This window comes from Ixodes scapularis, unplaced genomic scaffold, assembly GCF_016920785.2.
Source record: "Ixodes scapularis isolate PalLabHiFi unplaced genomic scaffold, ASM1692078v2 PGA_scaffold2__306_contigs__length_199485367, whole genome shotgun sequence".
Taxonomy (NCBI): Eukaryota; Metazoa; Arthropoda; class Arachnida; order Ixodida; family Ixodidae; genus Ixodes; species Ixodes scapularis.
This window is the reverse complement of record NW_024609857.1, coordinates 34,630,371-34,636,892: the sequence shown is the minus strand read 5'-3', so window position 1 is coordinate 34,636,892 and position 6,522 is coordinate 34,630,371.

Genomic DNA, 6,522 nt, shown 5'->3' with positions numbered 1-6,522 from the left:
TCCCGTCACGTGGCCCAGTGACATCACGTGACTTCGTCACGTGACTTACTGCATCGAGTCAATTTAAATTGAGGAAGTACATTTATTAGCGTTGTTGAATAGTAGTAGTAGTAGTATGCCTTTTTTTTTTAGGGGGGGGGGTTGGGAACCCGACTGTTTTTGGGGCGTACTTAGACGCCCATGTCACAGTTGTTGACACCGTGACGTCACATGACATCACGACTTCGCATCGCGAATCACGTGGGACCGTGACGTACTCGATTGTCCGTAGACTGAGTCGAGTGCTCGGGTTCATCACAATCAGCATCGCCAACCATTCGGGTAATGGCTCGTGTTCAATCGGTGAGGAGAACAGACGAACTCTAGGCTCAGCCCATGCTCTATACTTTGCTGATCCCAGCGCACGACTATGATGAACACTGAAAGTATATAATTAGCGTCAGATCACGTGGCTGCTTGTTTGAATTCCGAGTTGATTAGGGGGAGGCTGTTTCTTTCATTTATTTTTGCTGTGTCTGCCAATTTGCGGAGAGAAAAACTAATGGGTGCTTTTGTAAGTTACGAACGTCAGGGATTAGTACTTAGCGACATCTACTGAAAGTACAAAAATTGTTGAATGACTCATTCTGTACTCATCATTGAGGCATTCAAACCTGTTTTCGTTGCTGCTAAATTGCCCAAGAAAGTTCATGGAAGCTTATGCACGAATGTGATTTATATTAGGATTATAAAAATTTACGTCTGTCCTTCGCGCTATTTATGGGTAATTAGGAATATTATTACATCTTCATGTATTTGTTTTTGCAGTAAGGCATCGTGTATCGGATTCCTTTGAAAAACACCCCCCCCCCCCCCCCCCCCCCCAATTCCTTACCTCTCACTTTCTGCACATTTAGTGTGTTTTCCTCCAGATCTATCATGTGAGCACAATGTCCTTCTTGGCATACCCCGCGACTCTTTGTTTCACACTGCCAAACAGTGACAAAAAAGAAGAAAAACGAAGTCACGTTTCTACAGATCGGCTTAATAGCTGAAGAATTTTCGAGTATCGTCCTCCCGTGTTGGTCTCAAGCGGTTATGTGAACTTCACACTGTCAAATTTACTGATGCTAGTAAAAATAAATTTAATTACTGAATTAACAGTTACAACGAAAGTAAAGGGCCGATCACTTTAACGTTATCCATCATAAGTAATAAAGGTGCCTTGCAAATCTTTCCTGGCGTTTTATCCTCGATAGGCACGTGGATCAGCAATTTGAGAGAGACAAACAAATTTCTGATTTTGGAGCTGATTTAAATACTTATATGTTCCTGACACAAAAATATATTTTTTTTTTAAACAGGTAAAAGTCTGTTATTTTCTTTTTTGTGCGATGAACAGCAGTTTTATGTCTGGGCTGGACAAAAACAAAGTACACAAAGGCGCGTGGCGGAACTATGGTGATTACGCACGCAGACCACTAGAAAGTGACCAGCTATATGTAGCCGTCATCTCGAGTAGAGCATGAAATAACATTTCCTTCAGTTTATAAAAAAAAAATCATTAATTAGCAAGGGTGATGCTAATATGCAAATTGAATTGACCGGCATCTTGTCAAGAACATACATCAATAGCCAGGCTATGCCAATTTATCGTGTATAAGAAAAAGGTTTACTTGGGTACGCACTATTTTATGGCAGGTTTGATCTGTGTACGAAGGTTCGTATAGATTAGAATGAACAATTTTTTATCATTCCTTTCTGCATCATTAATGGCCTGCATCACGGCGCTGAGTCTAAACAATGATGGTTAGAAAAACAAGAGTTGTGATTGCCACTCAGTGTTTCTAAAAAAAGTAGACTGAAAGGGCTTGTGCTAAAACTCTCGTGACATTTCGAAAATATTGTTTGCTTTTAGCTCAGCTGCGTCGTCGCCATATATATTGTGAAACGTATTTTCTAAACTATAATTCACGATATATATGCCGACGAGGTGCCAATTTCACAATCTTATGCACCGTGATTTATTCCTTAGTTCAAGTGCACCAGCTACGATTCAACTTTTAATACTCCTACGCAAAGTTGTACCAATCGCGGTTATTTTACGCTCCCTACCACACTTCGTGACAACCTTTCAATTCAGGTAAAATATGTGTGACTGAGGTAAACAAATATATCTTGATTCGTATAAACACGACGTTTTGTATGTTAATCTAGATTTGATTTTACTGCTGCATCAAAATTAAATAATCCAATTTTCTATTTTTGGTACTTCTAAATAAAAGTGGATTCTACGAACGATAAAAAACTACATATCTAGTTACTCGTCTCACGGCGGAAATAGTGCCTATAGTCAAAACAACGCGGAAAATATATTCTCAATTTAGCCGTTCAAACCGGTTCGAACCGGTTCGAACCGTTATTTTCGCTCCCCGAAACTAAATCGGAACTGACCGGAAAGTTGTGAACCCGAACCCGAACCGAACCGATAAAATGTCGGTTCGACACTCTGTTTCTAGCCCAAGCCGCCATGATCACGACCACCGCGACGGCATGACACTGCGGCTCCTGTCCTGTCTGACGTCATTTGTGGCCACCTTTGGACCTAAACGCACCAGTTGAAGACTCGTTCCGAGCACTGTAGCGCAACTAGGTTAATTTAACTGGTCGTTTATGCAGCGCTTTTTTTTTTATAGTTTCTTAACGTACGACGTGTTCCGGAAACCTACCCGGTTTTGCAGATCGCTCGTTGCAACGAGGCGTTCCAGGAAAAAAACTATTAATATATATGCAGAGGGCGGGCAAGACACACTGCAGTTTACGTCGCACGCGATTTGTAAATTCAACTACTCGGAGCATCCAAAACGGGGTCAGGTAAGTGGACGAGTGACGCCTGCCACCTCCACTTCATTTCCTCAGTCTCTCGCCTTCGCTGCTGCTCTTATTTGCTCATTCGAGGCTCTTGATGTTCGCCCCCATTTTTTGTAGTTAACATACCCTGCTACACGTAACTAAAAAAACTAGAAACTATTTTTGTCAATTTGTTCGATTTGCTTCACGGGAACCGATATTGCCTGTGAATAGAGTAAACCATAACTAAAATTGCTATGGTACGTTACGTACACTGGTTCAGAGCTGATTTGAACACTATTTATGGACGTGTATCCAATGCCAGAACGTTTTCAACGAGCCCCCCGCGCAGGGACACTAACTGAGGAACCTTAAATCGTCTCGCAGGAGGCGTTGTAAAATAACATGGACAACGAATAGCGTTAGATATCCTCACACAAACACAGCAGTTCCGAACAACTTTTAAAAAGTAAAATGTGCTTCAGCAACAGCCTATCAGCCTCAGAAGTCAGCGGTCGACTAGGTTGATCAAATTATGGCAACTCGCAAGGAAACAACTATTCTAGTGGAGTCCCTCTAATCAATTTCGCGAGTCGAACTATATATATATATAGATTGTTGCGACACAAAAAGTCGGCCCCTCCCCAACCCCCTTCTAAATAAATAAAAAAATAAAAGATGCTGAATCGCTGCTGTCGCTACGCTGATTCTCGACGAAACGCGTTACTATTTAGCGCAGGGGTTTCGACTCAGCGCGCAACGCTCAGCTTATATTATTGTGTTCGGAGAGCCAGTTTGTTCTCCCGGGCGTTAGCGGTTTCGGATGCAGCCAGCCAGCCACCACACCGGTCCGCATACTATTTGTTGTCTTCGAGGAGCCAATCTAATTTCCTCCCGGGTGTCGGCGGTTTCGCACAAACGGTGTCGTCCCAGCACCTCGGTTTTACGTTGACGCGTATACGTTGTGCCACCTCCACGGCCGCTCGATCCCCTCCTCTTCAGCTCAAGCGGTGCGTCATTGGAAGCACGCCACGAGAATCTTTCCCTCTTGTACGAGGGAAAGTGCACGTAACGAGCGAACGAAGGGAACAAAAGAGCACGGCGGAACTGCGTCACCGAATCCAGTCCAGTCCAAACCGTCCAAACGAAAGGCGGCTGCATGCACCGGGGCAATAAATGCTAACCCATCAAAACGAAACGAACAGCTCAGTGCACAATACGCCTAGGTGTGTTGTTCCCTGACACCCGCTCCACAAAACTTCTATGTTGGGGGGCGCCAATCGTGAAAAGAAGGCGTTGACGTATGCTCTTCCCTCTCTGTGACGTCATAAAAATGCTGCGTTGATACTGAATGGCGTAGGGACGTCATTTCCATTCCTCATTCTAAATTCGGGACGGTCGGTCGCCTCATAACTTTTACGTTGCGACATACTATAATCGAAGGACAGCTGAAATATTTTTTCAAAGATTTTGAGATGAGTATCATTTCGCAAAATATATAGTGCCCGAAAATTCGCGAAAATCACCAGAACCGAAACTTCCCAGAATACGTGAAAGAGAGCCGAAAGCGATCCTGTCGACGTGGTCAGGTTCTGTCCCGAGAGACCATGCGTCATGATGCTAGACATGACTGTATGCATGGATGCGCGTTTGGGCCATATAATTTAGGAAACGGCTCGTGCCCCCAGCCAGTACTTTTATTATTATGAGCAATTAATGTAGGGTGCTGCCACGTCAGATCGTACAATGACTGTCCGGGTCATATTTTTGATATATCTGTAATAAATATATGTGAAAGTCATGTTGCCATGTTCTTGGGAGGAACATTCATCTATATTTGAACGCCGTAGCTAAATTTTTCCCAGAGATATAAGATTGGGAAGATCGAGGCGTGGACATTGCCGAGATTTCACTATGATGATTGGCGGTGCAACTCTCCTACGTCACGCCGCGGTGGTGGCGCGCCGGACGCACTTCCGGTCTGGGGCGGTGGGCAGAAGTCGCCGTGCCAGACATGCATTCCTGTGGTCCCTTGGAAGAAACGAGACCAAAAACCTGCCTTCTCGTCAAAATGCTGCGACGGGGGTTGTACCAAGAGAGTCTGGAAAGGTTTGAAGATCAGTTTTCATGTGTTTTTGCCCCCTCCGTTCGTCCGAGAACGTGGATAGTAGCCGTGAAAAGGGCAAACCAGACGCTGTCGAACTACGATAGCGTGCGCGGGCAACACTTTGTGGTCGCCAGATGTATTTGCTTTGTTCCAACATAAACGAGAGAAAACCGCCAAGTTGTCCGAACCACCCACGGGTTCAGTGCGTCTTCAAATTCACACGGCCGCCTGATCGTTCGAACTTTCGTCTGCTCTTTCAAACGTTTGCTTTTTGTCGTCTGCTCGTTCAAACAAAAGCGGCCCGTAGACCAAACTTTGACCCGGTAATTGCAATAAGAAGTAAGTGCAGGCCTCAACAGACTTAAGTAGGCTCGGTGTAAGCAGTAGATACAAGATGTTGATCATTGGTACCGGTGGCCATTACCGACTTGTTACGCTTGGTCTGTTCCCGCTTCCGATTTTCAATATCGACGTCGATCATCGCCACTACCTTCTACACTTTTGCAACACGAGCGATGTCGCTTCCGAAAATAGCTGGAAGAATCTCATCATGGTTTTGGCGTCCATTCTGCGGCGTTCACGCGAACGAATCGCCGCACGTCAAATTATTTACGGAAAGTTTAGCGGCGTAACGAACCTTGATAATTTCGCTTAGGCGATTAAAGTGGTAAGACATTGCGATGAGGACGTAGAATCGACAATTCCAACGCGAAAAAGAGTATGCAGACTCACACAGACGCCGACAACGTGACATTCGAGTGGTTCGTTGACGCGGGACGCGGTGCTTCTTGTCCGTACCCCATTACGCATGCGTTCGAACTGTCGTCTGCTCTTTCAAACTTGGCTGCTTTTTGTCGTCAGCTCGTTCAAACGACAGCGGCCCGTAAACCAAACGTTGACCCGGTAATTGCGATAAGAACTAAGTGCAGGCCTCAAAACACTTTTGAAGGTTGGTTGGGGTAAGTAGGTTAAGTGTAAACAGATACAAGAAGATGTTTATCATTATTGTTACCGGTGGCCATCACCGACTTGTAATGCCCGATTCTACTTGCGGTTTTCAGTATCGACGTCCACCATCTCAGCTACGGTCCACGCTTTTGCAGTCCGAGCAATGTCACGTCTGAAAACAGCGAGCAGAATCTCATCGTGGGAGTCAGGCTCTAGCGCCCATTCTGCGGCGTCCACGTGAAATGAATCGCCGCACGTCACATTGTTCACGCAAAGTTTTGCCTCGTTAGTTTTGCTGAAGCCGCTCAAGTAGTCAGACATTGTTAGGAGGACGTAGCATAAACAATTCCAACGCGAAAAAGAGCACGGGGACTCCCACCGACGCCGACAACAACGCAATTCAATGGTTTGTTTATGGGCGACGGCGGGCTTCTTGCCCACCATCCACCGCGCATGCGCGGCGCCGGTGGCGTCCGCTAGGGGCACTCCGGTTTGTTTGTAAACATGAGTTCAAGAAGATAGGGCGAGGGTGAGGCAGGCCGGGGAGGAGGAAGCAGACGGAACGCTGGAGAGGAGAGGGGGAAACCTCCTCCTCTCTTTAGCGTTCCGGCTGCTTCCTCCACCTGACCTGCCTTTCC